Raw genomic sequence first — 11,043 nt, forward strand, 5'->3', positions numbered from 1 at the left:
AATAATTTCTGTTTGAATAAGAACATCAGGAATTGGTGTTGGCCACGGCCGAGTCGAATGGAATTTGCTGACTTAGGGATTTCGCCCTAGCCAGACGGCTCGAGCCGTGCCCACCACCAACGGGGAGTTAGTCGTGTAACTACCGTCAGTGAATCGTGTCTCACAGAGTATCTGTTTTACAGAGCATCTATGTTTCCAGAGTATCTATGTTTTTTAGAACATCTTAATTAAATGTAAATTGTGTATATTATCAGAAAATCTTATTTTATTCGTGTATTTGTGTGTTACGTTTGTAACATTTTCTTCGACACTTGATGAAGTTTTGGCGTTAATATGAGGTAAAGTATTAATTTTATGTAATATTATATTAGTATAGAAGTAGTAATAAATACTAATTAATGACACGTTAGGTGTTGCTTTCATTTATTTTAGTTTAGTACTAGTAGGTGACTATACGACAATACTAGTAAATTATTGATATGATAACAACTGAATATACTACATACTATTTATGCAGAAATTCACATTGGGGTAAAATGGCTCAATAGGTTTGGGGTAAAAGTGCGCAGCATTTCTTAACTGATAACCTACCTAAATTAATATTTTTATAGTTTAAAAATTTATATCTAAACAGTTAGTTATATTTAAACATAGCTATTTATTTAGATATTCATTTAAATGAATTGGTATCTACATTAGTACATAATATAGGTGTATAATAAATATATATTTATATTTATTTGATGTTTAAAAAAATTATTAAATAATAATATGTAATATTTATTGAATAATAACACTTAAAAATTACTTTGGTTTAGTATTTACTACTAATACTGTATTAATTATATATTATATCTATTACTATTTTATTATGCATGGATTATATCTGTTTATAACTTATTACTTGTTAAAAAGAAAATATATAACAATTATATTTTATTAATTTTGTTTAGGAACCGAGTTAGCACTACTACCAGAATATCAATCAATGATGATCAATTTGATACAGTGAAGACTTTAATTGAAGAAGGCAGGTCTATTAGATCTATAGCTGGGCAGTTAAATATACCAGAGTCCAGTTTGAGAATAAGACTAAAAGCAGGGTCAACAACATGTTTAGTTCGATACCGCAGGACATTTTCTTTACAGCAAGAAGTAGAGTTAGCTAATCATTGTCGTACACTTGACAACCGATTTTACGGTCTATCATTTAAAAAACTACAGCAGCTTGGTTATCAGTTTGCAGATCTAAATAAATTAAACCACAGATTTAATAATCAAAATAAGTTAGCTGGGTATGACTGGACGGATTCGTTTTTAAAACGACATAATATATCGTTGCGTACTCCTCTACTAAAAGATGTGCGTACATTGGTGAATACTCCTAGAAATCATAATATCATTAGTATTAATCCGTGAACTTATATTCACATAGGTTTAGAAAAAATGATATCTTTTATATTAAAGTTAAATTCTAAATATTTAAAAAACGTTGATGAAATATTTTTAAGTTTTAATATTGATGGGTTGCCATTATCACGTAGTTCAAAACAACAATTTTGGCCAATACTTTGTTCACTTATAAATGCCCACGGAATATCAAAATCCCACATCAGTTAATAGGGAAAACAATCAAACTAACACCCGATTGAAACGTCATCGATTGGCTGTTACTCAAGTAGAGGGATTCTTTTTTACTAGCACTGGATTCAATGGACTTTGTAAAACTTGCTACAGAAGAAATTTTAATCAATTAGCCGATTATAATTCTTTCCTGACAGACACCAAACCGCAACTACTCGATTTACTGAAAACACTTGTAGCCGAAAATGCACTAAAATATACTTTTAAACTTGAATCGACATACAAAATCCCCTCTACAGAAGTTTTGGAAAATAAGGCATTCAAAACATCAGCAAGAACTCTATTACAAGACACAGACGTTGAATCAGCAATCGATAAAGATTTTGTTAAGCTAATGACCGAAGAGGGGGAGATGGAAGGAAAAGGATCCGAGTTTTCTTTAGAGTAAACTGATGGTATATTACTCAATATATTTAAATATATACCCCTCGGAGGTTCAGCTTTTATACCGCTTCCAGAAACGATTGAAAATCGCAAGGCAACAATAAATGTGCAAAATAACGATGAGATGTGTTTTAAATACAGCATTATGGCCAAGGACGTTACTGCACCAAACCCTAGCCGTGTTACACATTATCAAAATGTACCGAGCCGTCACAATTTCTCGGGAATTACTTTCCCCACATCTTTATCTAAAGTGAAACAATTTGAAAAAAATAATCCAGAAGTAACGGTAACGTACGCCGATGAACCGGGTAAAATCGATAAAGAAGCTAGACTTGGTGATCATAAAAGAATAAGCGACAAGAATGAGTCAGTAACTCCAATTCTACCACCACAAAAAGCGTACATGCAGTTTGAGCATTGGGGTAACACACAAAAACTCGATTTTGTTATTAATGCTGATTTCGTGTGTTTGTTAAATAAACCTGTTGGAGATAACCATTTTGGGAAAACAACTGTCACTCAAGAACATGATCCCGTGAGTTATGCATACCTAGTTAAAGCTAGCGAGGATGTACCAACAGAGCTAATGGAACAATTCGGCATACCACAATCCTTGGTTTGCACAGAGGTAATGCAAATTCTGAGGCTAATGATGTAACGAAACATTTTATACAGAGCATTACCGATGTAGCACGTAATATTGAACAGCTCTTAAATATCTATACTCCTATATGCATGACATCATAGAACGAAAGTAACTATAAGTCTGTCGTGGACGGTGGCAAATGTCCTCTTTGTAAATGTGAATTTTCATTAACAAATAATCCGGTATGCGATCACCACCATTTAAGCGGTAGTTATAGACAGACCGTCTGTAATAGGTGCAATTTAAAAATGCAAAAGCCCAATTTCTTAAGTTGCATCCTGCATAACTTATCAAGTTACGATAGTCATATAATAATAAACGAATTAGGACACGATCCTCATACAATACGCGTTATTCCGAATAGTGAAGACAAATTTATATCTCTTTCAAAATATATTTCGAATAGGTTTTCTAGATAGTTATCGTTTTATGGCTAGTAGCTTAGAAAAATTAGCTAATAACCTTGCTCGATCCTAAAAGACAAGGTTCCGTTCTGTGATAAATGCATATGGTGAAAATGATTTGGATATGGTCACTTGTAAAGACGTTTGTTGTTATGAATATACCGACTTATGGGAAAAACTGGAAGAACAGTGTCTACCGCCTATAGAATCGTTTTACAGATGAATTATAATAATTAAATTACATAAAATAATAATAATAATAAAATAAATTAAAAACAACTTTTTAGTTTACTGACTGAGGAAAATATTTCCCAAGATGACTATAAACACGCTCAAAATGTATAGAATCGTTTTAAATTCAAAATTTTGGCGAATACAGCTTATGGTATGTGATATATTCTTAGTCTGTTAATTATTTATATTTTCAGGTATAACGAATTAGATGTGCATATTTTATGTGATGATTTTGAAGCTTTTAGGGAGCTTTGTATAAAAACGTACGAAATCGATTGTTGTCACTACTATCCTATCCCTGGTATGAGTTTTGATGTTTGCTTGAAACATACTGAAGCCAAGTTGGAATTGATATCAGACTATGACATGCTACTTATGTTCGAGCAAGGTAATTACAATTATAGTTACATTGATATAACATCTTTAACAATAATTATCTAATTTAGGTATAAGAGGGAGGAATCTGCCAAGCTTCGAAGAGGTACTCTAAAGCTAACCCAGCAAGACACCCGTGTACAATCCTGAAGAACCACAGATGGATAACATATCTTGATGCTACAAATCTGTGAGTATAATAATTTAAAAACTATATTTATAGTTTATATTTTAATATTTATATAATTATTTCAGATATGGTTGGGCAATGTCATAAACGATCCAAATGGTAACTTTAGATGGTACGAAGTAAATCATTCTGTACAATCTGTTCAAAACCGTTGAGACAGGATAGATGACAAATCCAAAAGCGGCATGATGTTAGAGGTTGATGTCGAGTATCCAAAATCCCTTCACGACCAACATTCAGATCTACCGTTAATGTGCGAGAAGTTGATACCTCCTGGCTCGAAGATAAGAAAATTAATCTTAACGCTAATCGACAAAAAACAGTATATTGTACATCACTCGATTTTAAAGCAAGCTTTGAAGAAGGGTCTCGTTTTAAAAAAAGTGGACAGGATACTTCAATTTTATCAAAGCCCTTGGTTAGCTAGCTATATTTCACTTAATACAGAAATGAGGAAAAAAGCAACTGATGATTTTCAAAAATACTTCTTTAAACTTATGAATAACGCAGTTTTTGGTATATATTTAAAAAAGATTAAAAAATAATAATTTTTATAAAATTAATATCGTCTTAATTATTTTAATAGGTAAAACCATGGATATGTGCGTAACCGTATGAAGATGTCACTCGTCTGCAATCCTGTAGCATTTCAAAGGTTGATAAACAAGCCTACATTTAAAGGTATAACGCAATACAACGAAAACGTGTATGCGGTACACCTCCACAAGGCAGTTTTAACCTTTGACAAACCGATTTATGTAGGATTTACTGTCTTGGAAATTTCCAAGACTTTGATGTATAATTTTCATTACAATGTAATGAAAAAGTACTATGGATGTGGCGTAGAACTGTTATACACGGATACAGTTATTACAATTATTTTTATTTATTATTTTTTTTATTGAAGAACTATTATATATTTCTTATTATTTTCAGATTCTCTAATGTACTTAATTAAGACAGATGATTTTTATCATGATATGCTAAGGTTCCTGGAACTTTTACAGGCGAGTTATATAATATACTAGTTTCTTTTTAAATTGCATATAGATAATAATTTTTTTATATTTTAGATGAGACTGGAGGTGAAATAATCTCAGAACAAGTAGTATTAAAACCAGAATCGTATGGTTACATACAGGTTGGACATGAACATATTAAAGCTAAGGGCGTCGTTTATTATGTAATACAGAACCACATGACGTTTGAGGATCATACGGATTGTTTATTTCAAGGTATCAATGAAAAAGACCCTGCTGCATTCAACCTTTACCGTACTGATTTATCTGCAAGAAACACTTCTAGAGAACTTAAACGGCTTAATATATGTTCATCTAATTTTCGAACATCGTTTTGGTCCTGAATAACTTTTCAGTACATCGAAATGCATAAAGTAATTCCACCGTTCTACATCCAAATCTATTTTGATTTGTCCATTGTATTCTAACGAAATGATAACGTAGAACTTTAGACCATATGGTTCCACGAAACAACGACGCTTCTTTTCTCATCGATATTAAATATCCGTTTATAGAAATGATTATCTAAACCCATTTTTTCTTAAAATTATATATAGGGTTCAATACGATTCTGTTAATGCTGAACAATAACTATACGTTGAATATTATACGTGTACAACACCCGAAATCATTTAGTATACTAACACTTTATTGTAAGTTTTTTCTTGTACATAATGCATTCAAATTTGCCGATTGGGTTAGGGTAGGTTAGAGATAACAAGGCGGAGTTTATTCTCCAGCCGGCAGCCATCCTCCCGTCGAAGGCCGAGTCACCTGCTACTCACCTAGATCCAGTTGAGAAATATACATTTTCTCACGGTGATCAGTCATCCATTATCAGAGAATGCGAGAAATTTTACAAAAATCACCCAGCTCATGTACTAACTGAATAAATTCGTATATATAGATACAGATGTAGTTATATGTAATGCAGATTTAAATGACAAAACCATCAGTTGGGTACAAACCAACAATCTAAACATGTATATATATATAAATAAAGTAGGACCTACGGTTTCTCAATACAATGGCGTATAATACTGTGTATAAAAATATATATATCAACCTAACACAAAAGTTATATATTATTTTAGATATACACACTAACAACATATACTAATACACTTATTTCTAATATGGTTATTTCTGACAGGCGTAATTGATTCATTATAAAAACACTGGTAGACTGTATTGAATTATAGCGAGAACAGCTTATCATAGGATAACGTTTAAATGCGAGTGTCTTAAACATGCTATAAAAGAAAACGTTCTTATTTGGATGTTCAAAAATACCGGTTATTACGGCACATCAATATCACACATAACGGATATTGTCGAGGTCATTGACTTCATGAAACACGGGAGACACCGCGGCCGCCGGAGGGATTGGACTATTTGAGGGGAGTTCCAGCAAAATCTTCTCCTTGATTATCTCGTTGTTCGGTCCCAAAGTCAACGGGACGGTTATCAATAACGGCGGCGGGGTTATCCCAAGTTGGAAGACAAACCAGTGGGCGTTAGCAGAGAAAGCAATATCGTGAGTAACGCCGGCGGCACAACAGCGGCTACCGTGTCAACCGTGGTTGGCGGGAAAAAGGTGTTAGACAGGGCACTTCAAGCTACCGGCGACAAAAGCGACCGCAAGAGAGAGGACCAGAGTGGCCCACCGACGCCCTCTCAAAAAAGCGGTAAGGCAGGAGGCGAAACTGCGGTACCCCTCGTTCACAAGACTGAACGAGACGGTGACGCATCGCCAGATTGACGCGGTCGCATCGCGACTCCGGTGGTGGCCGAGTACTAATCACACTCGCCACCAACGGATGGCGCCCGCACCCGCTATCCCTTCAACTCGTCCGACAGTCTGCGCTCGACGCACTGAAGAGACAGCCGCCGCCGCCCAACCGGTCATTTCCGTTTTGGATCAACTCACGGCCATATGTGATATAATAATATATATTGTTATTGTTTATGTAAGCAGAATATATTCATCCGTGATATTTAAAACCCGGCGTATATTTTATTTTAACGTTAATTAAAGATGTGAGGAGGAGGAGGAAGAGGGCGTGTGGACAACGTGGTACCCACAGTCCCAAATGACTCGGGATTCGAAGATGGCAAGGTGTCTTGACTTCATATCGAGGATTATTCACAACCGCGGGACGATATATTCGCCCGGCGTGTATGAATATTGTCTGGATAAGATGACAGGCACTGGTAAACGACATGCAAATGGAACAAGGAAAATTGGAGATGGACACGAAATTGGTAAAAACTCAGAAATAGTAGATATAACGACTGGAAACAGGACTCTTGTGGTGAAGACGTTGGACCCACCACAGCTGCATGGCTTCCAACAACAACAACAACAACAAAAACGAGGAAAACACGAACGCACAAAGAGAAGAGCATTCTGTTACTGCGACAGGGTCCTCGGAAGCCAAGTCGCCGTTGTCAGAGAGTCATAGCGCGAGCTCTCCGGCTTCGCCACCAAGCAATTGTGACCCACCGGTAGGGGTGTCGAGTCAGGCCCCAGGCGGTGGCATTAATGCCACCGAAACTACTGATCGTGTGCGTGTAAAGCAGACGTACACAGGTGGACACACCTCAATGTCCATCGACATTACTGCAACACCAGGGAGTGGAGTTCCTCCCAAAAAGACATGGGAGGCAACTAACACCAGCCCGCGAAAAAGGTGACGGAGCCCATTTCAGAAGGGAAAGGGCCCACTTTCCCGGGCAGCGAAAGCAAAAAGTCGAAGCCGAAGAAGGTGGACATACAGAACAGGTCGGTCTTCCCTCTGTTAGGGGAAAGTAGAGAGCAGCAGCGGCAGAAAAGAGAGCAGTCTCCGAAGAAGAAGGCAGCACAACCAGCTGCGCAACCCAAACCAGAGTGGTCGCAGGTAGGTCCGCAAGGATAGTAAACCGAGCGAAAGTGTTTACACTTTAAAAGGAAACCGCCAAAGACGGAGGCCACTGGGATCGGCCCCATCCCCAGCGGCGTAGGGTATGCGGACGTCATGGGCAAAAACTTGTCGTCCGTAGACCTCTTCAGGTTCGGGGTGAATCTAATGGGCACACGGAGGACTCAGAGTAGAACAGCAGCGCCATCACCGTCAACGAGTTATCATTCGTTATCAATCCATCCTGATGACCTGATGTTGGTTTTTTAAAATTTGAATGTACTTTTGATAACATACAGGGTCTGAAACCCTTTCAGACCCTGGTGCCATTCTGATGGCATAACAAAATAAAAGCCGTTATAAAATTCAATTCAAATCATGTCTTTGTTAAATATATTTATATTTACGTAAAAACATGTGTAGAATATGTTAAAAATGATAAGAACACAACAGTACGGACAAAATATCAAATAATAATGAAAGATTTTTGACAACAAAAATATTTGCTGTTTTTTTTTTCACATTTTCTTCTATTATCAAAAAAATACAAACACTAAAAATCCCCTATTTTTTTTTTGCGTCTAAACTGATATTGTAAGGATATTATGATATAATATTTTTATTATCATTTACCGTTACCATTTAATTGTGCCATCAATAGTATGTCATTACAATAACAATTAGACGTCATGAATTTCTTATCAACTAATTTGACCGTGATCACTGATTTTTTTAAAAATTTAAAATAATTTCGTTTTGGTCTGCATATGATCTACGGTCGTTACTATACGGCATAAATTTTATATTAATTTTTTTACGTAAGTATTTTATACATTTTATTTGTTACTTATTTTTTTTTTTTTTATTAATGTAATTTGAAAATATTTAGGTATTTTTATGTATAATGTAATGAAAACAAATCCGTGGTCGTAAAATTTTGGAATTGCTTGGTGACGGCCGTGACTCGGATTTATGACCTTTATCTGGTCACAATTACCAAGTCCACAACATACTATATCACCAATAGTAAATTTGCCTTTTCTCAATAAAAATGAAATTAAGTGGGATACGAAACCTTTGAAATGTAATAAAATTGATCTCCAACAGCAGATCCCTGAATTAACTACAACTTTTAAAACTCTTAGCCCTTTGGATTATTTTATGAATTATTTTCCTAAAGAAGAATTTGAAAGAATAGCTAAACACACAAATATTTATGCAAAACAAAATAATTTTTCCAACTTTAAAGACACCTCTCTTTCTGAAATAAAAGTATTTGTAGGTATTCATTTGTTAATCGGCTGTTTGGAACATTACAGAATAACAATGTCTGTCAAGCGGTTTGATAAAAAAGTAAAAACATATATTAAAATAAGTAGACCTGAAATAGTTCAACTTTATAACAACTCTATGGGGGGAGTAGACCTCCATGACTAACTTCTAAGTTATTATCGAATATTTATTAAATCTCGTAAATGGCCATTAAGGTTACTTTTTCATGCTTTTGATATGGCAACTACTAATTCATGGCTACAATATATAACTGATTGTGAAACTATTAATTTACCAAAAAAGAATACTTTAGATTTGTTATCTTTTAAACATAATTTAGCTGAATTACTTATAAAGTTAAATCGTTCAGTATTGACTCCAACTAGGAAACGAGGACGTCCTTAATGCGAATGTGGATGCTAGGGAAGAGCATAAATTACAAATAGATATATTACAACTGAAAAAAAAGCAAGAGGAAGAGAAGTTAAAGCAGAAAGAGATGAAAACTGAGTTGCTTAGAATTCAAATAGAGCGAGAAACTGGTGTAAAATGGGTATTTAATAGTCAGGATGAAACAAAGTAATTTTTTTTTTAATACATTAATTTATTTTTTAATATACTATGAATGCTATAACACTGCAGGGTGCAACAAGTTGTTTGTGATAATTTATTTTTAATTAATAATGTATATTATATATTATAATAATAATAATATATAATATATATATATATATATATATATATATATATGTATATATAGAGAGTACAGGCATATCTACAAACTTTCAGATGCTGACATTTTCCAAGCAAATACCAAGGAAGACTGCGGCAAACTCACAAAGTGGGTCGCAGAGTCACATCTGAAAGATTGGAGCAATGTGGTCATAGTGATGCCACATAACATGTGGTGTCCTAGACTGACTGGAGGTATTGGACGAGTAATGGTCGGGGAGCTTGACAGCATGAGAGCAAAGCTGGGAAGGAAAGAAGAAGTGATTTTCAGAACTATATGGGAAAATAGTTCGGAAGGTAAATTCGGTAAAGTCCCACAAGCATGGGAAAACCTGTTTTTTTAAATGAGTCTGTCAAAAAAGAAAGTGACCCGACAGACCATACAAACCAGGGTGAAAAGAAACCACCGGATGGAAAGAAGAAGGAAACCCAGGAGAAAAAGGAAAAGGAACTGACTGAGGAGGAAAGGTATCAAATCGGACAATATACATATATATATATATATATTGTTATTGTTTTTAATTATTTAGATTATACTATCAATTTTTTTTTTTATTTTAAGTTAATTTATGTATAAGATTGTTTTATTTAAGCTTCGATGCGGAGAGATCGACATAGCCACAACTACCGACTACAACACCCTAAATTCAAACTTCATAAACCAGTACTTCTCACACGACCAACAACCATTAGCAATATTTTTTCATGAACACAATGACCATAGACTTTTTAAGAAAATGAAAATCAACATTACATACCTAAACCTGGTAGCATCTAGACTTAACGACACTACTTGTTACATATCACTCTATGATTTCAAAAACAAAAAAAACCCATCTGTTCAACTTTATTAGGCATTTTCATAAAAAATGGCAATTTACTCAACCTAACCGAAGCTCATAGTTTAATATGCAAAGACACACATTCTAAATTACAGGCACACAACCCTATCTACGATGCCATGAATATATCCTGCCTTTTTAAATACTTAATCTCCAAAACCGGACTTAATCAAATTCAACAACATATAAACAACCTACCATAAACATTTAATTCATCAATAATTTCACAATTCCATAAAAAAAAAAAAAAACACCCCTTTTACTCAAAATGACAAACAATATTACAACAACCACATTATCACAACCTTAAACTTACATAATCCAAACATTAACTTTTCAACACAGAAATTTTTTTCACACATATATAACACATTATATATATTACACAGTTCCCATCA

At 34.6% G+C, this 11,043-nt stretch overlaps 1 pseudogene; it reads left to right on the plus strand.

Moving 5' to 3' along the window:
- Window positions 1-8,771: 8,771 nt before the first annotated feature.
- LOC126845289 (uncharacterized) lies at window positions 8,772-9,476 on the plus strand (annotated as a pseudogene).
- The last annotated feature ends 1,567 nt before the right edge of the window (window positions 9,477-11,043 follow it).

The sequence above is a fragment of the Adelges cooleyi genome, unplaced genomic scaffold (genome assembly GCF_023614345.1).
Source record: "Adelges cooleyi isolate 19-005CV unplaced genomic scaffold, UGA_ACOO_1.1 ACOO_flye_CR_arks_rails_tigmint_CR_PRNA_733, whole genome shotgun sequence".
Lineage (NCBI taxonomy): Eukaryota > Metazoa > Arthropoda > Insecta > Hemiptera > Adelgidae > Adelges > Adelges cooleyi.